The sequence below is a fragment of the Phyllostomus discolor genome, chromosome 1 (assembly GCF_004126475.2).
Source record: "Phyllostomus discolor isolate MPI-MPIP mPhyDis1 chromosome 1, mPhyDis1.pri.v3, whole genome shotgun sequence".
Lineage (NCBI taxonomy): Eukaryota > Metazoa > Chordata > Mammalia > Chiroptera > Phyllostomidae > Phyllostomus > Phyllostomus discolor.
In genome coordinates this window covers 117,629,634-117,656,275 of record NC_040903.2, presented here as the reverse complement: position 1 = coordinate 117,656,275, position 26,642 = coordinate 117,629,634, and the positions used below count along the sequence as shown (strand labels likewise).

General features: G+C 43.2%; 1 protein-coding gene across 1 annotated transcript in view; it reads left to right on the top strand.

Annotated features, from left to right (window-relative positions):
• Positions 1 to 26,642, top strand: part of THSD4 (thrombospondin type 1 domain containing 4) — a 579,525-nt gene that overhangs the window by 165,579 nt on the left and 387,304 nt on the right.

The window sequence follows — 26,642 nt, the reverse complement described above, 5'->3', positions numbered from 1 at the left end:
ACTACCCTCCCTCCACGGAGGTCATGCTTCGTGTCCCTGGCTTCAGAGACATAAATTATATCACAGACTTTTGTGTTATCATGCTGTAAAAGTGCCATAAACTCAAGGGCCCATTTTTCAGTGCATTTGAAAGTGTCCTATTCTGTTAAATCATAATCTTGGTTGCTGTCATTTTGGTAACTTATTGAGAAGCTTTATTCCAACCTTGCCATTTATTAACTATGACTATTTACTGAAATGGCTCTGAGCCTCTGTTTCCTTATCTGCAAAATGGCATTACTTGTACGGACATCACGAGTCTCTGTAAGGATTAAATGAGATAACATATGAGAAGTCGCTAGCGTGGGGTTCAGTGCTTTTCCCTTCTCTGGTGCCCTCCTCCCTTGTTGCCCATATTTGCATGTACTTCTTTACCACTTGTGTACCTTCTTTCATGTCTTTAACTGTATTTTATCATAGTAAGAATACTTAACATGAAGTCTACCCTCTTAATGAATTTTTAAGTGTACCGAACAACGTAGTTAATTACAGAGACAATGTTAAGCAGATCTCTAAAATTTACTCATCTGGCATAACTGGGGCTTTCTGCTCATTGACCAGCAGCTCCCCATCCCCCCCTCCCCGCAGCCTCTGGAAATCACCACTCTGCTCTCTGACTGTGTGCGTCTGACCACTTTCGACATCTCATGTATGCACAGACATGCAGGGTTTGTCCTTCTGTGACTGACTTCTTTCATTCAGCACAGTGTTCTCAGAGTTCGTCCATGTTTCTGTGTATCAGAGGATTTCCTTTTATTAAGGCTGAGTTATGTTTCATTGTATGTGTATACACCATGTTTTCTTTTTTAAGTATTTTTATTGATTATGCTATTACAGTTTTCCCAATTTTCCCCCCTTCTGCCCTGCACCCCCAACCCTCCAGCATTCCCCCACCCTTAGTTCATGTCCATGGGTCATACATAAAATTTCTTTGAGTTCTCTGTTTCCTATACCACTTTTATCTCTCCCCGTCTATTTTATGCCTACTAATTATGCTGCTTCTTACCTGTACCTTCCTCCCCATTCCTCTCCCCTACTTAAATCCCTTCATGTGATGTCCATTTCTCTGATTCTGTTCCTGTTCTAGTTGTTTGCTTAGTTTTTGTTTTTGTTGTTTTTCTTCTCTTTTAGGTTCATTCATTGATAGTTGTGAATTTGTTGTTATTTTATTTTTCATATTTTTTATCTTATTTTTCTTAGATAAGTCCCTTTGACATTTCACATAATAATGGCTTGGTGATGATGAATTACTTTAACTTGGCTTTACCTGAGAAGCACTTTATCTGCCCTTCCATTCTAAATGAAAGTTTTGCTGGATAGAGTAACCTTGGATGTAGGTCCTTGCCTTTCATGACTGTGAATACTTATTTCCAGCCCCTTCTTGCCTGCAAGGTTACTTTTGAGAAATCAGCTGAAAGTCTAATGGGAACTCCTTTGTAGATAACTGTCTCCTTTCCTCTTGCTGCTTTTAGGATTCTCTCTTTATCTTTAATCTTGGGTAACTTAATGATGATGTGTCTTGGTGTGTTCCTCTTTGGGTCCAACTTCTTTGGGACTCTCTGGGTTTTCTGGAAGTCTATTTCCTACACCAGATTGGGGAAGTTTTCTTTCATTATTTGTTCAAATAAATTTTCAATTTCTTGCTGTTGTTCTTCTCTTTCTGGCACCCCTATAATTCGGATATTGGAACATTTCAGGCTGCCCCAGAGGTTTGTAAGAGTCTCTTCACTTTTTTGAATTCTTGTTTCTTCATTCTGTTCTGGTTGGATGTTTATTTCTTCCTTTTGTTCCAAATCGTTGGTTTGAGTACTGGTTTCCTTCCTGTCACTGTTGGTTCTCTGAATATTTTGCTTTATTTCATTTTGGGTATCTTTCTTTTATTTTTTTCATTTTTCAACCAAGCTCAATCAGATCTGTGAGCATTTTGATTACCAGGGCTTTAAATTCTCCATCACATAGGTTGGCTATCTCCTCATCACTTAGCTCTCCTTCTGAGGTTTTGCTCTGTTCTTTCATTTGGGCCCTATTTCTTTGTCTTGGCGCAGCTGATAAGTTGTAGGTATTCACCCCGCAGGACCAGCGTCCTTGCCGCGCTGTGGTGCTGCCTGTGGGCGAGGGGACAGAGAGGGAACAATGCAGCTGGCCTGCTCAGCTCTAGTTCCACTTTCCAATGAGCTCTCATGTGACACTGGGGGTTTCTCCTAGCGTGGCAACCCCACCGTAGTCCACAGGCAGCTCTGAGTCCTCAGTTTTGCTTTCACCAGCCCTGCCCCCACGGTCTGCTGTGTTTGCTCGGTTTTTCTGAGTCTGCCTGTGGTCTGCCTCCTTACCAGTCTGGTTGTTCTGGTTGACTTTTTCTTTAATTTCTTGGTTGTCGAAGTTCGATGCAGTTTGATATTTTTGGCACTTCTGGTTGTTTATTGATTTAAGATTGGTTGTTATCCTCCTTTTGGTTGTGAGAGGAAGTGAAGGGTTTCTACCTATGCCTCCATCTTGGCAGAAACTCCTCCACCATGTTTTCTTTATACATTCATTCATGCATTGATGAACATTTAGGTTGATTTTACATTTTGACTGTTGTGACTAGTGCTGCAAGATCCCAGGAGTGCTAATATCTCTTCAAGATCCTGATTTCAATTCCTTTGGATAAATACTCAGAAGGAGGATTGCTAGGTCATATCGTAGTTTTATTTTTAGTTTTTTGAGGAATCTATTATTTTTCATAGCAGTGTACCATTTTGCATTCCCACTAACAGTGTGTCAGAGTTTCAATTTCTCCATATTCTCACCAACACTTGTCTATTTTTGTTTTAAATAACTATCCTAACAGGGGTGCGATGATAACATCTTACTGTGGCTTTTATTTGCATTTTTCTGATAATTAGTGATATTGAGCATCTTTTCATATGCCTGTTGGCTGTTTGTATGTCCTCTTTGGAGAAATGTCTGTTCAAGTATTTAGCCCATTTAAAAATCTGGGTACTTAGGTGTTTTGTTTGCTTGCTTTTGGTATTGAGTTGTAAAAGTTCCTTATATATTTAGGAAATTAATCCCTTATCTGATACGTGGTTTGCAAATATTTTCTCCCACAGTAGGTGGCAGGTTATCTCTTCACCCTGATGACTGTTTCCTCTGGTGTGCGCAGGAGTTTTGGTTTGAGGTAGTCCCACTTGTCTGCTTCTGCTTTTGTTTGCCTGTGCTTTTGGTGTCATATCCAAGAAACCATGGCCAAAGCCGATGTCATAAAGCTTTCCCTCTGTGTTTTCTTCTAGGGGTTTTACAATTTTAGGTGCTAATTCATTCTGAGTTAACTTCTGTGTATGGTCCAGTTCCATTTTTTCACATGTGGATATTTAGTTTCCCAACCCCACTTGTCGAAGAGACTGTTCTTTCCCCTTGTGGTATTGGCATCCTTGCTGAAGTGAGGTTGACTGTGTATGGTTTGACTTTTCGGCTCTTCATTTTATTCTATTGGTCTATGTGTCTTTCTTTGTGTCAGTAACCTACTATTTTAATTAGTGTAGCTTTGTTTTACATTTTGAAATCAGGAAGTGTGATGCCTCTAGGTTCGTTCTTCCTCAAGATTGTTTTGGTTGTTTGGAGCCTGCTGTGGTCCCATATGAGTCTTAGTACTGTTCTTTCTTTCTTTCTTAAGCTGTAAAACTATTTTATTTCTTTTAGTTTTTAAAAATTTATTGGGGTGACATTGGTTAATAAAATTATATAGGTTTCAGGTGTACAATTAGTGCTGGTTTTTTATTTCAGTAAAAAAGGGGATTTTAATAGATATTGCATTGAATCTATAGATTTTTTTGGGTGTATCGCCATTTTAACAGTCTTAAGACTTTTTAATCCATGAGCTTGGGGTGTCTATCCACTTGTTTGTGTCTTCTTTAACTTCTTTCTTTCATCAGTGTTTTGTAGTTTTTATTGTACAAATCTTTCACCTTCTTACAATTGACCATCAGTAGAAGGGTTTATTGCTAGACTCTCAGTTCTATTCTATTTATCTATATATCTGTCCTTGGGATAATAGCTTATTGTCTTTGTTATGGTAGCTTTGCAGCAAGTTTTTAAAAATTTGGAAGTTTGAATCTTCCAAATTTGTTGTTCTTTCCCAAGACCCTCTTCCATTATTAACTGGCCATTCCATTCTTCTGCAGTACCAACTTACAAACATTTACCTTGCTACTGGACAGGATTTCAGCTATATATACTGTAAAATCAGCTACACATGTATGATCTCACCTTTTTTTTCCACCTGAGGTTTAATTTCTTCTCCTCTGGTTCTTCCAGATGTTCCCTTCTTCACTGTGACTTACTCCACCTCTGTCTTCAGTCTGCAGTTTTGTGGCTAATTAATTTCTTTTTAATCTCCTGATTCAATGATGACATTTTACTTTAATTCACTCCATGGCTGAAGAAGCAGAATCTTTGTTGGGTCCCTGGCACGCCCTTGGCTTCAGGCTTCAGCTCTTCCCTGATGGTCACCTGGCCTGGCTAGGGACCCTCCGCTCAGGAGCCACCTCGGGATGTCTAAGATCCAGCTCAGCAGTGGCCACCTTTCCCACCAACCCTGCTGTTGGTTCTCTGACTCATCTCAATAAGCCTTTTAGGTTTTATTATAATCCGGATTATTGTTTTTACTACTATTGCTCTTGCATCCTCCCATCTTATTAATATGCATGTTATTTCCCCCGGAGAGATTAGGTGACTGCCCCATTCAGGCAGACTTGAAACCTGGAATAGAAGCTTGTCTCCTATGGTCAAGTCAGATGACATGGCCTTCTTTCTAGATGGCTTTTTCTGTCTCTTGAGAAGAGCATAGACATTCAATTCAGACAAATGTAAATTTGATTCTAGCTCAGGCCCTTGCTAGTTGTGGGACCTTGAACACATTTCTTCAGCCCTGTGAGCCTTCGATTCTTCATCTGTGAAATGGGAATAGCAGTGCTGAGTTTGCGGGATTCATACTCCGATCAAAGAAAGTAAGGAATGAAAACCACCTGGCCCAGTACCTGTCACAGGTACTGGATATCTTTAAAAGCCTCTAATCTTCTTTACAGTGATGCCTCCCATTGTGTGGAATTTGCAAATTCTTTCTCAGATGGCCTTCATCCCGGACACCACCTTATTTGGTGCCAGACAATTGGCGGCCCCCTCCCTTTGTACCTGTTCGGACCTCTCAGGTTCTGCCCGGGCCTTTTCAGAGTCTCTGCTCTGAGTCCTGCTTCATCCTGCCCAGTTGGATATTGGGGACAAGAAACACAGAAGCAGAATGACTATTAGAAGATAAGGAATAGGGTACGGTGACTTTTATGGGACTGTTTTAAACTGTTTTACCATAATTTGAGGTGTTTAAAACTTAGGTCATCTTGCAGCTTGATTTTCACATGCTAGACTTTTTGATAGGGGCAAACTAAGGATTGTGGGCACTTTGATACTCTTCATGTATTTGTCCCATACTTTTTAGAGGAGGACCACGGAGGGCAGCAGCTCCTTTGTCACTCTGAGCCCTTCAGCTCTGACCCTACACCTGCATGCCACACTGAGCATGCAACTGACAGCTACTGTCACTCAAACCTACCTCTTCTGGTTGTCAGGGTCACCACAGGCCCCCTCCAGGACCTCCAGCCATCGCAGAGCCCTCTTTTAGAGGAGTTCTGGCAAATACTATTTTTCTCTTTAGTTAAGTGTTTCTTTTATTTTGGCATCTTCACATCTTCCTGGCTGGCCTGGCCCTTCATCTGGCACTGGAAGAGACCCTGACCTTTTAGAAAGCAGGTTCAGAAAGCCCTAAACTAATGGATGGTAACTCTCATACCTCTAAAGACAAGAAATGGAATTTTCATGTACGTGCCTTTTGATATTTTTTTAAAAGTCTGTTTGGAATATATTCCTACACTGGAGCAGTCTGGAATAGACTGATAAGTTATCATCCTGATTGTATTACGATGGCCAAGTTTTCATATAAAGAAATATTTTCTACATATAAATGTGTTTTCTCCAAATACCTAGCAGAATGTAAGCTTTTTCTTAAATATTATTTTTATCCTCAAGGATACACCACTCCTATGTGTTTTCATTGTTTTGCAACTACTACCCAAGTTAACCAAAGAAAATACACAGTTCATTTATTGGAAGGAGAAGCTCTCCAAGAGGGGGACCTTTGTTTAGGAGGGCCTCTCATTAGCTGGGAACTTGGGGTGCTTTGATTAGTGCTGAGTATTAGGGTTTGGCTTGCTTGTTCTTTCTGGACCAGGTGCTGTGTTCATAGAAGTTTGTCATCACTTTTCCCCCTAAAGCTCTCAGCGCCTGTTCAGAGCAGAAGGCAGCACTTTGAAGCCCAAGCATTTACCAGTCTGCCCCAAATTGTCCATGAAGACACTACTGTAGCAGTAAGGAGTATCAGTGAAAGTCTGCACGGTATAATGTGTTCTTTTCGATTGCTTTGCCTGCTTTAAATGCTTCATGTAACGTCTGGCAGTAGAACAGTGTATACGAACTCGATTAAGTTCCAAATTAAGAATTTACAAGCCAGATAATAAAATAAGTGGATTGTGCTGGCAAATTCTAAGAGAGCATCAAAGCGCCTTGATGAATACCTTTCTCCCAATGAAATAGCTTCTGTAATCACAGCCAGGGGAATCTTTTTGCTCTGAGATTTTACCATTGTCCAAAACAATATTTGTTTGAGTAAATCCCTTTTAGGACATAAGAATTTGCTAGACGAGATGGTAAGCAAGCTCTGGACAGAGATTGTTTTATTTAGTATAATCTGTGCCTTTGCTGCAGGACTAAGGAAACTTCTCTGCCCTAAGGTCATTTTATCCTAATTAACCAATAATTTGTTATTAAAGGGTGGGGGGTTTGTTATGGTTATTTGTATGTTTTTAAACAAAAGTGGGGACTAAAGGCAAGAGAAAAAATCAGCTTTGATTCTATCCCTCAGAAATGATTGCCATTATTATTTGGTTTTATGTGATATTCATTTTTTAACAAAAGCTAAGACCATACTATATATAATGTTGCTTAGTCTTGTTCTAAACTTAAAAATATATTGCAAACAGCTTTTAAGTTAGTAAAGAGAGACTCATTTCATGATTCTTAGTGCTCTAAGTATCCCATTTAATGAATGGATCATAATATATTTTATTAATTGTGTTCTGAGGGCTATCTTGGTTGTTGTGGGATATTGCTATGCAACATGTTTTGGTAACATCTTTAAACATATACCTTTAAGTATTGGAGGATAAGCATTCATCTCCTCCTTGCTGTTCTAAAAAGTGGCATCTCTTCATTACTTTTTGAGCACCTTTCCAGGACTTCTGGCCCTTTATAGTTCTACTTTCATAAACTGTATATTAATGTTTTCTGCTAATTAATAACTTCCTCTTCAGATTTCTATAAACCTTTTACTTATCCTGATTTAGTGGCAGGGTGGGGGAAGCCTGGTTCACTTGCCTCTGAACTCTACACTGGAGGTTCCTCATCATGACAGAATGTTGGAATCTGTTTTCTAGGGATCTTTAAAAACTACTGGAGATATTCCGGTCAAGATGGAGGCATAGGTAAACATGGCTCACCTCCTCACACAACCACAGCAAAAATTACAACTAGACTACAAAACAAATATCACCCAGAATCATCAGAAAATTAAGATGTATGGAAGTCCAACAACCAAGGATTTAAAGAGGTCACATTCATCCAGACGGGTAGGAAAGGCAGAGACGTGGAGAGGTGCAGAGAGGCACAGAGATGTGGAATGGGTGATCCACACCCTCACATGGTGGACAGAAATTGGGAGGGATACCTTGGGAGCCAGGGATGCCAGCCTCTCACCACATCACCCAGCCCAGGGGTCCAGCTCCAGGAAGATAAGTCCCAGGAACTTCTGGTTCTAAAAACCAGGGTGAGGGGCAGTTGGGGCAGTGGAAGAAACCACAGGATTCTCAAGAGTCTCCTCTTACAGGGCCCACAATGGACTGAGGACTTAGGCAGACTCACTCCCTCTGGGCTTCAGCACCAGGACAACAGCTAGAAGGGCACCAGTGGCACATGGGGAGAAAGTGAAGTGACTGGCATCAGGGCAAATTCCAAGAGGCAGCTTTCCCCCAGACAAAACTCCAGAAGCCAGGTAGATGCACTGTCCCCTGTCAGAGCCCTCCACCACACAGAGCCACAAAGTGGTGGCTCCGGTTGCCCTGCCCTGGCTATTACCTAAGGCTCTGTCCTATCCAACTTACTGGTGCACTTTTCTACAATAAGCCATACTACTAAGGCAGGGAGTCAAAGCAGCTCAACCTACTACCCAGAAACAAACACAGGGAGACTGCCAAAATGAGGAGACAAAGAAACATGGTCCAAATGAAAGAACAGAACAAAACTCCAGAAAAAGAACTAAACAAAGTGGAGATAAGCAATCTCCCAGACTATCAGATGCAGAGTTGAACACATTGCTTATTAGGATGCTCAAAGAACTGTTGGGTACTTCAACAGCATAAAAAAGACCCAGGCAGAAACGAAGATTACACCAAGTGAAATAAAGAAAAATTTGAAATAAAGAACACAGTGGAGGGGATGAAGGTGAGAATCAAATCAATGATTTGGAATGTAAGGAAGAAAAAAACATTGAATAAGAACAGCAAGAAGAGAAAAGAATCCCCCCAAAAGGAGGATAGTCCAAGGGACTATCTCCAAACATACCAACATGCAAATCATAGGGGTACCAGAAGGGGAAGAGAAAGAGCAAGAAATTGAAAACTTATTTTAAAATAATGAAGAAAACCTCCCTAATTTGGTGAAGGAGATAGACATACAAGTCCTAAGAGGACCACACCAAGACACATCATAATTAGAATGCCAAATGTTAAAGATAAAGAGAGAATCTTAAAAGCAGCAAGAGAAAAGCAGAGTTACCTACAAAGGAGTGCCCATAAAATTGTCAGTTGATTTCTCAAAAGAAACCTTGCAGGCAAGAAGAAACTGGCAAGAAGTATTCAAAGTGATGAAAAGCAAGGACCTACAACCTAGATCACTCTACCCAGCAAAGCTATCATTAGAATCAAAGTGCAGATAAAGTGCTTCCTGGATAAGGTAAAGCTAAAGGAGTTTGTCATCACTAAGCCATTACTCTATGAAATGTTAAAGGGACTTATTTAAGAAAAAGAAGATAAAAACTATGAACATTAAAATGCTAATAAATTCACAACTATCAACAACTGAATCTAAAAAATAACAAACTAAGCAAACAAGCAGAACAGAAACAGAAACACAGATGTGGAGATCATTTGAAGGGTTATCAGTTGGGAGAAAGAAGTGGCAGAATCGGGGAAAAGGTACAGGGAATGAAAAGCATAAATTGTAGGTACAAAACAGGGTAATGTTAAGAAAACTATAGGAAATGGAGCAGCCAAAGAACTTATGTATATGACCCATGGACATGAACTAAGGGGGGGGCGTTGCTGTGGGAATGGGGGTTAGTGGATGTAGGGGGGCAAAGGAGGAAAAATTGGACTAACTATAATGGCATAATCAATAAAATATATTTTGAAAAAACTACTGGAGCCTGGCCCCTGATCCCAGAGACCGACTTAATTGGCATGGGGTGGCACCACTGCTATAGTCACACACCTGCAAAGGGCCCTACTCATGTCCAAGATCCAAGTGGGATGGTTTGGAGGTGTCCTGGGGGAGTGAGCCAAGGAAGCAGGTAATGAAGACTTGGGGTCACTCTCTGCAAACGTGCTTCTACCGTGCTCAGTCCAGTGCTCCCCTTCTTTGGGCCTGCCGGAAGTCTGCTTGGCTGGTGGAAAGTGGCCCATAAGAATTTGTCAGTCACTTGCCTCAGCTGATTGAGATCATACTCACTTTCCCCTTCTCCCAACACTGTGCCTCCCAATTTCCCCCCATCCCCTGCCAAGCTTCAAGCCTTCTGGCTCCTCATTAAGCCCTCCCCCTACCCCTCTGCATTGTGCAAGGGACCCAGGAGGCCACCCTTCCCTTGGAGGCGTTGGTTTGGTCCTTAGAAATGGCAGCCTGCATTTGGAGAATGCCACATGCAGAGCTAAGTCTGGTGACCCCTGATGTAAGGCCTGCATCCCTGAGTTGTGTACCTCTCACAACTCTTTGCTGTTCTGATTCCAAAACCTCCTTGCCCAGGAGGAGATCCTGATTGACCAGTCCTTAGGCAAGCACTTGAATCTGCATTTAAGAAAGCTCCCCGAGTGATTCTGCCATCAGCACATCTGGGTCTCACTGGCTCCGGCACCTGTACTTCCCCTGTGTTAGCCGGGCCAGTTGCTGATCCTCCAGGCAAGGCCCACCAGACTCAGATTAGGATGCGGAGGGGCAGGAAGTGAGTGGTGAGCGTAGACTAAGGCTTTGCAGATCTCTGGCAGACACTGTTGTCTGCTTTGGCTAAAGAGGGAGTGGGGAGGCAAATGATAAATGGCCTCTAAAGCTGTAAAGAACAATGTAGTCTGTGCTGGCTTATAAATGTGGAACTCATACAAGCCAGTTAGTCCTGTGGATAAAGCAACATGAGGTTTCTGCTTGTTTTTGTGGGCAGAACCAGGTCTGTGGACCTAATAGAAACTGGTATTGGGTCTTAAGTGGGTCCCCCTTTCCAGAATCTTCCCTTCTAGGCTTTTCGTGTTACTATCGACACTTCTTCCCTGCGTCTTGCATGGAGTGCATTCACCTGGGTGATACTGGCTCTAACTGGGTACTGGTGCCTGGGGTCCTCAAGGAGGAAACTTCACTGCTGTTCTGTGTGAGCTCGAGCCTGACGTGAGACTCTGGCGTGGCTGCAGAAGTGTTGAACTGAAGAGCAAGCACCACAGGCAGATGTAGGTGCTTGAACACTGACTTGGCGATTTGCCTGCAGACCCCTTGGAGCTGCTCCTCACACAGGAAACCTCGGGCTGTTTCATTTTGTTGCCAAGGACCCCTTTGCCTGGACCCAGAGCAGGTCTCCTTGGTTCCCTTTCCCTAGGTGACTCTAGTTGTGACCTTCAAGGTTAGATAGTAAAAACTGAGAAAGACATTTCCCAAGTGGGCGTACTAGGGGCTGAAGAGCAGAGCTGGTGCAAGCTGCCTGTCGCATTAATTCCATCTGTGTTGGGGCGACTCCTGTCTGGGTGGCAGCTCATCCCAGAAACCACCCAGGAGGGGAAGTGGTTTGAAAACCAAATGGAAAGGACTGTGTTACACCACAGCCAAGACCTTTTGGTCTTTGTGAGACCTTATGGAAGCCACCTCATCTGGCCGTGTCCAGCGGGGCCTTTGCTTGGGACGTCTGCTACCCTCACCAGGTGGGCAGTGAAGGGGAAAGAGGGAGCCTTGTGCTCCTTCCAGAGGTTGGATGGTGCCTTGACAAGTGTTACTTCTGACCTAATCCTCCTGGATGGAGATCAGGGGAGACATCACTTACTCTGTAGTTTGCTGTATAGAGAACAGCATTGCTGTTCCATTGTATTCCAACATATTCTATGTCCAGTGTAGTTATAATATATGGTATTATCCTGCATATTTAAAAATGCGTTTGGCAGCAAGTTTTTCAGTCTTGTCACTAAAATTGCAGCCCTAATTCCCTTTCCTCCTTTTTATTTCTCACCCAGTTGTGAGGACTATATTAGTATTCTCCTTTGGGAAATGTAAGAGCATTACCTAAGAACCTTGATATTATTTTCCAGGAACTCAGGTGCTGCTAATTTGGAAGATGCTTAAAGTGGTGTCTAGCGTTCTCCAACCTTGTCTGTGGTAAAATGTATTCCAGTAAGAGAGCCATGCTAAAAGAAGGAACCAAAGTGCTTATTTGCCCATCTCATACAATTAATCTCCCTCACAGACTTGTGGATTTATGCAAGAAGAGTGGTAGAACATAAAAGGTCATTAATCATCCTGGCATCATGATCTCATGTTGTTATGAAGTAAATATACTTACTAAGTGGATCCAGATGCTACCAAATACGCGTCCAATAAAGCTTATTTTCTCTCCTTGGCCCAGGCAATAAGCATGTGCGGCTTGTTTGTAACACCTCCCTTCCATCAGTGGCCGGTGGCCTGACACGTATTCTTTTCATCTCTTTCCCCAACTACTCTGTTGTGGTGAAAGGTGGGCAAGTGTTTTCTGATAAGAATTCTGGGGAGAATCCTAAGGAGGGAGGAAACTTTGCCCCATGACCCAGAGCCAATGGATGACAGAGCAATGAAAATCACATGGCAAATCATCTACCAACTTGGGACAAAACATTCTTCTCTATTAATCTTCTTGCCTAGTGCATCCAAGTACAAATTGCAACGGGAGACATTACCAGTCCCAAGGACATACTTGAGTTTTAGAGGATCCCCTGCAATCTGCCATGTAGCCATGTAAAGATGGAATGATAGAAAGACGGAGACATTGAATTACCATCAACACAAGATTCTCGATGTGGGTGAGCCATCTTTCCAAAACCACCCCCAGGAGTTAGCTTGCGGGGATGGAAGCCGGGGGCTGGAGGTGGGCCACTGGGAGAGAGGACTGAACTCATAGTGAGTTGAGGGCAATGATTAATGTGGGTTTGGAGCCAGATAACTATAGGTTCTGACCTTGTAACCTTCAAAGTTACTCTTCTTCTCCGAGTTGCTGGGAGGATTCATTGAAGTTACTATAAACATCCCTTAGGTACCTCAAATGCACCTAAGATGTGGTAATTTTTATAACCCTCATTAACAAGAATATCACAGATGGAGAATGAGGTTGTCCAAGAGAAAGGGGTGAGTAAAGAAAAAGCTGTTTACACCAGTAGCAGAGTGGGGCTCGTCTTGCTGGGAAAGGCCTCTTTAGCAGCCAGTTTCAGATCTCTCCTGGAGTTCCCACTCACTGTCCTCCCAAACGTCCCAGGCTCTCTGGGTCCTGGAGTTGGACAGGTCAGCCCTCAGCACCCCCACTGGCACCGTGACCAACACACATGACTTCCCATTACCACTGAGGAGGAGAGAAGATGCTGACTTTGCCCCAAATGCGTGAGAGCTGGAAGGCTTAGAGATAAGGAGGGAGAGGGAGGCAATTATGTATTTAATGGTGCCTTCTCCATGGCCAGACCCCTGCTATCTGAGTCAAAGATTTTATCTCATTTTTGTCCTTACAATGACCCTGAGAAGCATAATCATCCAAGGAAGCCAGGGAGATACCAGTTCATCTTTCTGAAAAGGCCGAGCTCATTCCAATGCACCTTCGTGCTTCTCTGGTCTGTCTCTTAGGAAATTAAGATAAAAAAAGCAGCGGACATGCAAAAAAGCTTTGCAGGAGAAAGAGGTTTGAGACACACATGCTTGTGTTTTGCTCAGTGTGGGTTTAAATTTCACTAGATGCACAGTATTCCTCAGTCTGGTGTCTGAGAGAAGCAGATCTCTGAAATCCTGCTAGAACAGGAATTCTGTGGTCCACTGAAGCTGGAAGTGCCGCACGTAATACTCCTGTCTTGACAACTCATGGTGCACGTTAGTGTGTTAAAGGCTCCGAGAAAGTCCTGTTGTTAAAAATGGAAACGGTTTAAGGTTGCTTAACCCAGTGTCTTCTAAACATACCGTGGATTTCTGCATGGTGTGTGGAACATGTGTTAATATTCCACTGCATTTCTTCACAGATCATTCTTTGGAAATATCAGTCTGAAGTACAAGTATACATTTCTCAGATTTCTAATTTGGCATCATTTTCAGGTCTGGAAGGATATTCAAACACCATCCCAGAATTTCTTCCTTTATGCTTTCTCCAGGTCCTGCTCCTCAGCCTCCCCTCAGAACCATTTTCCCTTCAGGCTTTGGGACAACTTGCCCCCTTTGTTTTTGGGGATTTTCTGAGATTCTGATCTATAAGGGTTGATCTTCTTGACTGGGACCCCTTTTCACCTGTGTGTGTGTGTGTTTAAAGATTTATTTAGAGAGAGGGGAAGGGAGGGAGAAAAAGAAGGAGAGAAAACACTGATGCTGCCTCTTGCACACCCCCAACCGGAGACATGGCCCACAGCCCAGGCATGTGCCCCAACTGGGAATTGAACCAGTGACCTTTCAATTTGCAGGCTGGCACTCAGTCCACTGAGCCACACCAGCCAGGGCACTAGAGTGTTGTTAAGGCTGGCTGAGTAAATGTGCTCGGGTCTCCAACTCCGTATGTTAGGTAGCCATCTCGCCTTAGTTATAGCCGTGGCCATGCAGCCTCTGTGTCAGTTTCCACCTTTCCCACATATGACTTAGTGTTATACTAGGTTTCCACATCTGCATACTTATTTGCATATTAAGTGCCTTGGATATGCCAGCATGCTGAACCTTTAAGGCTAAGTGTGTCAGAGGTCCCCAAGACCACCCTTAGGCTTGAGGATTTGGAATTTCAGGACTCCGGAAAGCTGTTATACTCACAGTTATGATTTATTACAGGGAAAGGTTATAGGTAAAATTAGCAAAGGGCAAAGGTGCATGGGGTGAAGTCCAGGGGAAATCAGGAACAAGAATCCAGGTAGGCCTTTCAGTAGAGTGGTGCAGGCATGTGCTTAATTATCTCAGCAGTAATGTCACAGCTCATGTGAAGTGTTGCTGATCAGGGAAGCTCTCCTGCACCTCGGTGTCCGGGGTTTTTATTGGGGCTGGTCATGTAGGCATTCAGCACCTGCACGACTGACCTCAGCTACTCGGACTCTAGCACCTGCCTACTCCCCAACTTCTAGGCAAAAACAGGTGTTCACCCCAAATCGCACTACAGGGATAAGCTCGGGTGGCCACATTGGCATAGCATGCCAAGGCCTCAGACATATTTTCACATGCTTATCAGGGCAATATTCTTGGGGCTTAGAAGTTTATCTCCCAGTAGCTTGACCTTAAGACCAGCCTTTCTTTGTGATGCGCAGGGTTTGGGCATCACAGGCCTGCTGAATTAGCCCCCTTTTTCACCCACTTCCTAAAATTTTAATTGCTCTTGTAAGTTGCTACTTTCTTAGAATCACTGAATTCTAGTCAAATGACAGGTACTTCACTTGATATCTTTTCCCCTAATAAATGATTTTTGAAATATGACAAGACAATTTGGAAGGTTGGAGTGGCCCTATCTCTTTCCTTTCTTTTTATTTTATTTTATTTTATTTTATTTTATTTTATTTTATTTATTTTTTACTGAGATAAAGTTCACCATTTTACCTGGTATATAGTGTACAATATTACAGTTTTTAGTATTTCACAGTGTTGTGTAACTACTACCTCTACCTAATTCCAGAACATTTCTATGTACCCCCCAAACCCCTTGTCTTTCACTTGCCCACTCTTTCTATCCCTTGCAATCATAAATCTACCTTCTTTCTCTGTAGACTAACCTATTCTGGACATTTCATGTAAATAGAGTCATGTGGTCTTTATGACTGGCTGCCTTCACTCAGCACAATACTTTCAAGTTTCATTCATGTTGGAGCATGGGTCAGCACTTCGTTTCTCTTTTTACCAAATAACATTCCATTGTATGGTGTGCCACATTTTGTCCATTCTCTGTTGGTGAACGTTTGGGTTGGTTCCACTTTTTAACTATTATGAACAATACTGCTGTGAACATTCATGTTTAAGTTTTTATGTGAAATTAGGTTTTCGATTCTTTTGGGAATATACCTAGAAGTGGAATTGCTGGGTCATATGACAACTCTATGGTTACCTTTTCGAGGAGCTTCCAAACTGTATTCTGCAGCAACTGAAACACTTTACATCCCCACCAGCAATGTATGAGGGTTCTGATTTCTCCACATCCTTGTCAACACTTGTTACTGTTCATCTTTTTATTTTAGCCATCATAGTGGGAGGAGGGGTAAAGTGGTATCTCATTGTTATTTTTTTTTTGCTTTTCTTTAACAAGTAATGGTGTTGAGCATCTTTTCATGTACTTACTGACAATTTATGTGTCTTCTTTGGAAAAATGTCTATTCAAATTTTTGCCCATGAAAAAGTTTTGTAGTTTGTCTTCTTATTGTTAGGTTTAAGAGTTATTTATATATTCTAGAAATATCAGTTATATGCTTTACAAATAATTTCTCTTATTTTGTGGGTTGTGTTTTCACTTTCCATATGGTATCTTTTGAAGCACAGAAGTTTTTATTTTGATAAGTCCAATTTACCCATGTTCTTCTTTTGCTTCATGTGTATTTGGTGTCACATTTAAGAAATCATTGTCTAATACAAGGGCATGAAGATGTACACCCAGGATTCCTTCTAAGACGTTTATAATTTTAGTTTTCGCATATAGGTCTTTGATCCATTTTGAGTTGACATTGCTAAGTGGTAGCAGGGAGGGGCTGAACTTCATTCTTTGGCATGTGGGCATCCAGCACGCCCATCACTGTTTGTTACAGAAACTCTTTTTCCCCATTGAATGATCTTGGCCCCTTTGTTGGAAACCAGTCAACCATAGATGTCTGTGTGTGTTTCCCACTTATCTCTTAACAAACGGACAAGGTTTGAGGATCAATGGTGATGTGCAGGTGGCCAAGAGCAGCGCTGGTGCTGCTGCCCGCTGCTTCGCTCTCGGCTGTGCTGTGCGTGTGCTCAAACGGACCCCCAGCCGTGGCGGCTCCCTGCCTCTGCAGCGGGTCTTCCTCCTGAAAATACCTGCTGTCCATCCCACTCCTAAAGTGCCATTGCTGACAGCTCTGGGGGGAGCTGGAGCTGGTTGACCAGAGAAAGATAGCAGCTGGGTCACACTGGCATCCCTGCCCTGCAGGCGACAGTTTTCACACAGCAGGCATTGGAGCCCCGACCTTTCATCCTAGTAGTTCTGCTCTTAGAGTTCTGTCTGTCTGTCTGTCTGTCTATCTATCTATCTATCTGGCAGGATTTAATTTTAGAAACCCAACACAGACTTTATGGCTCTCTTTTACCTTGAGATTGGGAGACATTCTTTAGAAACGAGTTATCGCTGAGTTGAAAGGATACCTAGAACATTATGTAATTCTCTCCACCACAGTGTGCCAACTCTACCTTGCCTGTTCTATCAGCTTAGATTTATTCAGTCCAGTGTTAAGTGGCAGACACCCAAAATAAAGTGACTTAAACAAGATAGAAGTTGATTTCTCCCTTACTTTAAAAGTTCAGTGGAAGATCATCCAAAGCTGGAACGATGGCTCTGCCCTGCAAAGACCTCAGCACCCAGCACTTTCCAACTCATCGCTCTTCCAGTTTTAGGCTTTGTCCTGTATAGAAAAACACTCACCCTTGCTCCTGCGTATCTTTTATACTCTCACACTACTACCACACTCACAGCACTACTGACATCAGATATGAGGGATTTTTCCCCCACTGAGCAATTCTCTGCAACACCGGCTGACACTCTCAATTCTGACACTGTCTACTTAGAGACAGTGTCAGATACCATAGATTAAAGACTCAGTCTCACAAGACATCCCCACCACTTCAGACACTAATGACAAGTCTGGGTCACATGGGCTTCTGACTGATAAGCTGTATAAGGGGAGACCCCCCCAAAAATCTGCAATTATCTTCTGGAAAGCAGGCCCCGTGTAGTATAGGCTTCCTCTGCTAGGTGAGTGTTCTAGGAACCCATCTGTGTCAGTGTGCCAGCTGGTGTTGTGAAAGGCTGTTTGGCTTCAGTGAATTTTTTTGAAGACTCTTTCATCTTGTTTGCCCACTTCATGACGGGTGGTTTACGAGCACACCTGCCCACACTGTGCTGAATGTTCAGTTTTTGACCAAGAACAGCACACTTCCTCTGCCCAACCCTCCTTGTCTCATCCCGAGTGACTTTTTTGTTTCTCCACATGGAGAAAGTCCTCGAAGGGAAATGTTTTGCCAATGTGGGAGAAGTGAAACAAAAAATGGCAGAAGCACTAAACAGCATCAAAATAGACAAGTTCAAAAACTGTTTTGAGCAGGGGAAAAAATCTTGATAGGTGTATTATATCAAATGGAGAGTACTTTGAAGGTGACTGAAGTTTAAACGTGTAAGAATAAAATACACAATTTTTATAAGTAAATTCTGTTTTTTGAGGGTCTTCCCTCAATCAGCAGTCCCCATGGTCTGCTCTTTGGGTTCAATTAACTTGCTACAGTGACTCACAGAACTCAGAGGAATAGTTTACTTACTGTTCACCAGTTTATTAAGCCAGCAGTCCCCCACCTTTTTGGCATCAGGGACCAGCTTTGTGGAAGACAATTTTTCCACGGGCCAAGCGGGGATGGTTTTGGGATTATTCAAGTGCATTCAATATTATTACATTGTAATGTATAATGAAATAATTATACAACTCTCCATAATGCAGAATCCGTGGGAGCTCTGAGCTTGTTTTCCTGCAACTAGATGGTCCCGTCTGTGGGGTGATGGGAGGCAGTGACACCCAAAGTGTGTTACTTAGGTCCAGTCTACTCCATGATCTCACTTTGGTTGCAGTTATTAAGAAAACCCCGCTTCACAAAGATAGGATGCTGGAAAAGGAATCAGGTATTTCAGTGCTTTTGTGGCAGTCTCAGGGTATTTTGCCTTGACTTCAATCCAGAAGGTACGGAGATTTGAAGTTGTCTCAAACATACTTGTAAGGCCACCATCATTTACCACAGTTCATAGTAGGGTTTGCACTCCTATGAGAATCTAATGCCGCCTTGTCTGACAGGAATCGGAGCTCAGGTGGTAATGCGAGCAGTGTGGGGAGAGGGCTGTAAGGACAGATGACTCTTTGCTTGCTGGTCCACTGCTCACTTCCTGCTGTGTGGCCCAGTTCCTGACAGACCACAGACTGCTACTGGTCTGTGGCCCAGGAGTTGGGGACCCCCGTACTAAGGGATATGATGATACAGATGAAGAGATACATAGGATGAGGTCTGGGACGGTTCCCAAGCACGGGAGCTTCTGTCTCTGTGGAATTGGGGTGCATCACCCTCTAGGTAGGTGGTTCTGTTCACCAACCTAGAGGCTCCCCAAATGCCCTACTTTTGGGATTTTATGGAGACTTCCTCACACACACATGGATTATTAACTCCATTTCCAGCCCTTCTCCCTTCTCTAGAAAATGGAGGTTGGAGCTGAAAGCTCCAAGCCTCTAATGATGGCTTAGTCTCTCCAGTGACCAGTCCCATCCAGGAGCCATTGAATCCCGCACAGAGTTGCCCCATTAGGACAAAAGGCACTCCTGTCACCCAGAAACTTCCAAGGGATATAGGAACCTTGTATCAGGAACCAGAGTTAAAGACTAGATATTAGAACAAAAGATGTGTCTAGAGTTTTTAATTAAAAACTTTTTTTTTTCATTTTAGTGAGAGGGGAAGGGAGGGAGGAGAAGGAGAGAAACATCGATGTGAGAGAGAAACATCAATTGGCTGTCTTCTGTATGTACCCCAACTGGGAACTGAACCTGCAACCCAGGCATATGCCCTGATGGTGGGTGAATCAAATTGGTGACCTTTTGGTTTGCAGGATGATGCCCAACCAACTGGGCCACACAAGCTGCAGTTTCTAGTGCTTTTATCACTTAGGAAATTACAAAGGTTTTAGGAGCTCTCTGCTGGAAACTGGGGTCAAAGACTAAATAATAAAACAAAAGATTCTCCTAGTATCTCTATTCACAAGGGTTTCAGGAGCCCTGTGTCAGAAGCCTGGGGTTAGAAACCAACAGATATCTTTCTTGTTATTGCATGTCCTAATTTTCAGGTCCCATGAGGCAGTCAGAGCTCCAGCCATCATATTTCAGTTCCAGGTGACAGGATATTGAAGAAGAAAGGGTGATGAGCAAAGGGTACAGACCTGCTTTTTGCCAAAGTGGGTTTCCAAGAAATTGTAGGTTTCCACTTACACACCATTGGCCAGAAATGTATCTTTGGCCACACCCAGCTTCAAGGAAGGCCCAGAAATGTACTTTTGGGAGGGGGCAGCCCTACACTCAGCTAAAAATGCTATTATTATGGAAGATCATGGGTTTTGGAAGATATCAGACATTCTCTGGCACACCCATTGTTTGAATAGTTCCTAGAATCCAGCCTCTTCCAAGAAATTGTTTGAACTAATTGTTGAAGTGCCGTGCTTCTGACTCTTCTTAGTCCGATCCAGGATTTTCTGATTTGCTTTCTATCTGGCCACTTAGCATTGCTTTTTGCCTCCACACACCCTTTTTCTAGACTTATAAATGATGAACCTCAAATCATACGTTGATGTCATGTTTCTCTTTTATGTATGTATGCAATATAATAAAATCTGTTTCCAGCTCAGTAAATGGCACCACTGTTCACCCAGTTGCTCAAGCCAAACACTTCAGAGTCGTCTTTAGGTCAGGTCTTTCTCTTGCAGCTCCTGTTCAACCCATCGGCAAGCCTTGTCTTTTTCACCTCTTGTGTGTATCTGGTAACCAGCCTCTTCTCTCCAACTCCATGCCACCACCCTCATGCACACCACTATTAGCTCATGTTGGGGCCGCGGCAAGTACTTCCCCAAGTAGCCCCTTCCTTTCACCTCTGTCATCTGTCTCCGAAGTCCATCACCCTGCTTCAGCCCTCCATGGTCTTCTTCTTGGGTTTTTCTTCCAACCCCAGCCTCACAGACTTTCTCTCTGCATTCTCCTGGTGGGACTTTTGCACTTGCTGTTCTGCTTCTTGCACAGTCTGACCCCCAGATCTTCCTGTGTTCCTGTCCTTGTCATTCAGGTCTCACTTTAAATGCCACTTCTTCTGAGAGGCTTTCAGAGCTGTGATACTCCAGTACTCGCTTTCACATTACCCTCCTTATTTTCTTCATAGTGCGTGTTACTGAGTTGGCCAAAAAGTCTATTTGGTTTTTTCCGTAAAATAAAAGACACATTTTTCATTTTTACCAATAACTTTATTGATTTGGATGTTTTGGGTATGTCAGCTATCTCCTGTGTGGTATAATGTTGATTGTTCTCAATTAATGTCTTGATTTGGTCACTACCAATTTCAACTGGCCTACCCCACTGTGGAGCATCGTCCAGTGGGAAATCTCCAGCACCGAACTTCACAAACCACTTTTGATGCATTTAGTCAGTCACAACACCTTCTCCATACATTGTACAAACCTTTTTTGGATTTCAGTTGTTTTATGTTTCTTGAAATAATAAAGCATAATACATCAAAATGTGTATTTTCTTCTGTCTTCAATATTAAAATGGCTGTACAAAAATTCACCAATATTGGTGGGGTTTTTTAATGCCTGCTGTTATGACAGTTGTTACAATCTAACAAAGTTGTTTCAAACAAAGTTAAAGACAACTAAGCACAAGAGCCATCACAAAGAAAAAAAAACTAAACTAAGTTTTTGTCCAACCCAGTACTATCTCAGATTTGTGACGCTGATTTACTTATTTCCTAGAATGAGAGCGCTCCGTGGCAGCAGATCCCCGCCTGTCTTACTCACTGCCATGTCTCCGCTTGCTAGGACAGAGCCTGCCGCAAAATGGGGCTCAATGAATATTCATTGATTCACGAGTAGATGTATGATAAAGTTATTTTTAATATATGGATAACTTCAAACTTTTAAAAACACTCTTGCAGAGAGGAGAGAATTTGCCTTTTGGAGAAGAATGTTTTAGGAGAATCATGCCATTTCATACTCTCCCATTTACCATGCTTACCTCTGCCCCTGAGCAACTGGCCTCCTGGCTGTGGCTGGTGGTCTACAGTCTCCCCATCTCAGCAAAGTGGCACCAACTCCAGCTTTGTGGCTTTCATGCCATCACTAGCATCATATTTCTAAGTGACTATCTCTGTAACTGAATTATCTCTACTAGAACATATAGCTGGAAAACAACGCAGCACAGTCTTCTAACAAAAGCACATTAAAGCCAACATTGAACTTAGTGTTAATGTGCTAATACCAATGACTAGGCATATGGAAGGTTTTATTGGGGGGATTCTCCTGTCTGCAGGGGCTTTGAATGCAAATGCTTTGAAAGTCCTGTGCTTGTTTGCAGTCTTTAGAGAACATGGACCCTAACAGTGCTTCTGGGTGAATCAGAAAGGATAATTTTAGTCCTGTGGTAGTAGCTCTTTTGAAGGGGTTGATAATAATAATCACAATTGATTGAGAAAAAGATTGTATTATACCTTGATTTTTTTTTTGTTTGATTTAGGCTGGAACTGCTATATTATCTCAAAACTTAGACTTGGTAATGCTGATTTTGATTAGTTACTACAATAAAATATTCTATTTTTATTTTTTTCTAAAAAACCCAAGTGGTTGTGCTCACCGCAGCTTCAGATAAGAATATACTTACAAATAATAAGCAGGGTCATATTGTCTGTCCCACAAGGCTGTGAGTGAAGCCTCACCACAATTTGTGCAGTGTGAGCTGTGAATGTAATTTTAGTTTTTCTTTTAAGACTCAGTTGTCCTAGACATTTACTGAATAGTTCATCTTTCTTCTACTGACTTGTTGAATTGCCTCTGTCACACACACAGTTGTTTAAAAATAACCTTTATTAAACTCTGCAGGAACAACACTAAGCTGATATTTATTGGTTGCTATCCATGTGAAGAATTAAGCCAAATTTGGGAACTTCCATTTGGACAAAAATTTAAATATTCCTGGGAGAAAGGCCCCTTCAGGATCCCTGCCAGAGAAACAAAATATAATTAGGCACTTCATCTGTGACTGGGTATTGGTCAGGACGGGCTCACTGCTATAGCCAGCAGCCCCCAAATCTCGTGGCTTCACGCAATCAGAGTGGATTTCTCACGTCACAGAGCAGTATGAGGAGGTGGTGGGTAAGTGGGAGTGCTCTCATCCACAGAGTCATTCAGGGTCTTTTGCTCTTTCCCCCTAGGGATCCTCTGTCCCTTAGGGCCTTGTGGACCTCCAGTGGGCTCTCTGCCATGGAGCTGTGTATGAGGGGAGACTCGAAGTGCATGGGATTTTGTGGAAGGCTTCATCTGCTGGGTCTGGAGATAGCATATATCACTTCTACCCACATTCCACTGGCCAGAACCAGTGAAGTCACAGAACTGCACCTGACTACAGGAGATCCTGGGAAATGTAGTCTAGCTCTGTGTTCTGGAAGGAGAAATGGATAAGGTGAACAACAGGTAAATATAGGGGCTCCTTCCGTCAGATCCAGGAGTGATTCATGATGAGAGCAGGATGGTGTTTACTGCACTCCTGCTGTCTCTGCAGCACCTAGCACAGTGCCTAGCCATGGTGAGGGTTCACTAAAAATTGAAAGAAAGTGGGTGTAAAAAGGAGAAGGAGGAGAGGAAGAGAGGGAGGGAGACAAGGATGAAGGGGGAGAAGGAAGAGGAAAGATTGATAAGAGAGCAAAGAATGAATGGCCAAGGCCAAGGCGTTACTGAGGCAATTGTCCCTGACTTTTGTGCATTCTGTGGGTCAAACACAGTCCACCTTTACTGAGGTGAGTGACACAGAACTGTACGTTGTAGGGGCCTGGATATCATTTTGGCTTTTAAATGCAGTACACCCCAATCCAAGCCCATTGCTGGTAGGTGTGGGGGCTCATCATCCTTTACAGACTTGGCTCCTACTAGCTGAAGGACTGGATAGACCTGAGCCTCTTTAGTTCTGGGAGCTGAGCAGAGTGGGGCGCCCTGGGCCTGGGGCATGCTGGGCCCACAGTGAGCAGCAGGAACCACCTGAAGGTTTATGTTCCAAGCGTCTCTGTGGAGTTCCTAGAAGGCAGTGTAATGTGTGTTAGGGCCAAAATCTCGGAACTCTGAGATACAGCCTTTTTCTCTGCCTATTCTGGGAGAGCCCACTTTGGGAAAATACCCAGAGTATTATACTTTGTAGTTATTGGTGGGACCTAATAAAGCATTGCCAATCCTGACACTTGTGTTTTTATGCAACACAAAATGAGCCATGGGAACTGCCTCCCAAGTCCCTCAGAAAGTATTGGCAGAACGCAAAGTTTTAAAAAGATTAGGTGGGATGTAAATGTTTAGACAGATTAGATTGCCTAAGTGTTTGCTTTGTATAAGAATAGTCTGAATAAACTACTGAGGAATAGTTTTCAGAGTCGACTGTTGGTGTCTAAAATAGTTGATGTGATGGTGGCAGATTTTGCCTTCCCTTTGCCCCTGGAACAAATTTGCAATTGGGAGAATCAGAAGTGAGGAGTAGCCACGGAGAGGAAAACAGGCTTTTGTTTGCTGTGAACCATTTCTGTGTCCGTAGGATGGACTCCTGGAAGGTGGTGTTTCCTTAAGATTCTAAAGGAGAGGTTGCCTGTGAAGGGGGCAGCTGCATAGTTGAAGACGGGATGGTCTGGTTTCAAATTCTGGATCTACCACTTAGTATAGACATTTAACAAATTACTGCTTTATTTTCCTTTTTGGCAAACACGGGGAGGTGCTAGTACTTACCTTCTTTGGTCAGTGCTCAGTAGATGTTAGTAGTTCTTATGACCCTCACTGTTGCTATTATTGACAATAGAGAAGGTGGTGGAGCTTGTAACATATATGCCCACGAGCAGGGTTCATCTTGCCCAACACCTGCCAGTGGGGTTTAAGGGGATTTGGAGGGAGGAAGGATTCAGGGAGAATGGAATCATGTGTCCCTAATTTTCCTGGGCCAACCTTGGAAGTATTTTAGGTTTCAGGTCTTTCCCAAGAGGCACACCATAAGCCAGGGATAAAGCAGTAGTTTAGGGAGACAAAGACTCAGGAAGCGAGCCTCCCAGTCAACACAGAACAGGACAGAATCAGTTGGATGGGCGCCAGGATGAAGGTGGAGGCCAGTGGCAGGAGCAGGTGGGAGTCAGGGAGTGCTGGTAGGGATCGGGGCGGGGCCGGTTCAGTGCTCTCTGCTTCTGAGCCTTTGTTCTTCAGCCACATTGAGAAATGGAATCTTAGTGGGAAGGAGTTATTACCTGTCCTTGGATCACAAAGGCTCCTGGGAAAGGCACTTAGGGTTTGGCCACAGGGTCACTGATGGGGCAAGAGCAGTCAAGGTCATTTGGGCCAACATGGAGTTGAGGGCCAGTAACTGAGTCTGGAGCTCAGATCCCAGCTGTCAGGACCCTGGAGAGGGCAGAACTATGCTGGATTGTTTCATTCTGGGGCGGAGGCCACTGGGGTCAAGATAGGCTATTGGGGCAATGACTCTAAGAGTTAGGGTGGAAGGAAGACAGATCCCCAGGTTCACTGGACAAGTGTCAGATGATGTCAGTTGTGAACCTGAGAAGCAGGCAGGCGGAAGAGCGAGAGCACAACAAGTGGAGAGAGCGCTGAGCTGGGAGCTGGAGCCCCATGCGCCAGTGGGGTTGTCTAAGCTTGTTGTGTGGCGTGGGATGTGCTGCTGTTTTCTGAGTCTCAGTGTCCTCTGCAAAATGAGGACAGCCATGCCCTGGGCCATGGAGGGGTTAGTGGTGGAACCTATTTTAGAGCCAGATGTCCTGGGGGGAACAAGTATCACTTGAGCTGGATACTGATACTTGCAAAATACTTTTTCCTAGCTGATTACATTTAATGGTATTCAGTCCAAATCTGTTTTCAGCATGCCAGAGTAATACCACTCTTCCTTAAAGCATTCAAGAGAACAGAACACTATTTCTTACTCAATATTTTCTTAGTCCTTGTTCCAGAGTGCCCTGTTGGTGGTGGTGTCCTGAGAGAAATCGGTTAAGGTGGCCCTGATGGTGAGTTTTGCTAGGCTATTAACAAAACTTATTTGGCCAAGAAGTTACAAATTCTTTATTACAGGATTTCTAAGAGCTTTTACTCTAGTAATGTATAAACTTTCAAGAGGAAGGTATAGTAACCAGGCTTTACCAAAAAGGTCACTGAAGCCTTTTATAATTTGGCGGTATTTGTAGAGATTTCTTGGCACGAACATTCTCGATAAAGTGCTTTGGGAAATGATGTCTCACAGCCTGCTGGGAACTGCCAGTTCCCCCCAAGTTGGCCTTCAGTCATCCTCCCACGCCAGGGTGAGTGAGCTGCATCAGGGTCGTTCTGCTGTCACTCATAATAACCACAGCACAGTCTAGTGGGATAATTCCATTATCCTTGAGTGCAAAAAAAACCATGTGTACAGTTGACCCTTGAAAATGTGGTTTGGAATATGTAGTCTGCCTCTATGAGGGTTTTTGCAATAAATACTGTAAATATATATTCTCTTCCTTATGGTTTTAGTAACCTTTTCTCCAGCTTACTTTATTGTATAGTATATAATATAGGATATAATACATACAACACAGAGAATGTATCAATTGACTGTTTATGTTATTGGCTAGGCTTCCCAGCAACAGTGGGCTATTAGTTAAGTTTGGGGGGACTCAGAAGTTACACGTGAATTTTGCACAGTGCAGGGCCACTGTATTTGGATGCACCGAAGGCCACCAGTTAGGCAACCCAGCCTGAAGCAGCCTCAGCGCTCCTTGCTAAGCATTTCGTATTACAGCGACTTTCCTTCTCCTAGGCCCTTTCTTTCCTCTTCCCAGCAAAGTGGACTCTCTTTAGGATCACAAATTATTCTCCCACCCAAAGGTGCCTTATATTACTGATGTTTAACACAAGTCAGCTCAGGTCTCTGTCCCTTTAATACAGTGCAATCCACCTTGGATTGTAAAAGAGGTAGACAACATATAAAAAAAAGAGAAGATCTGAACAGCGCCAGGAAACA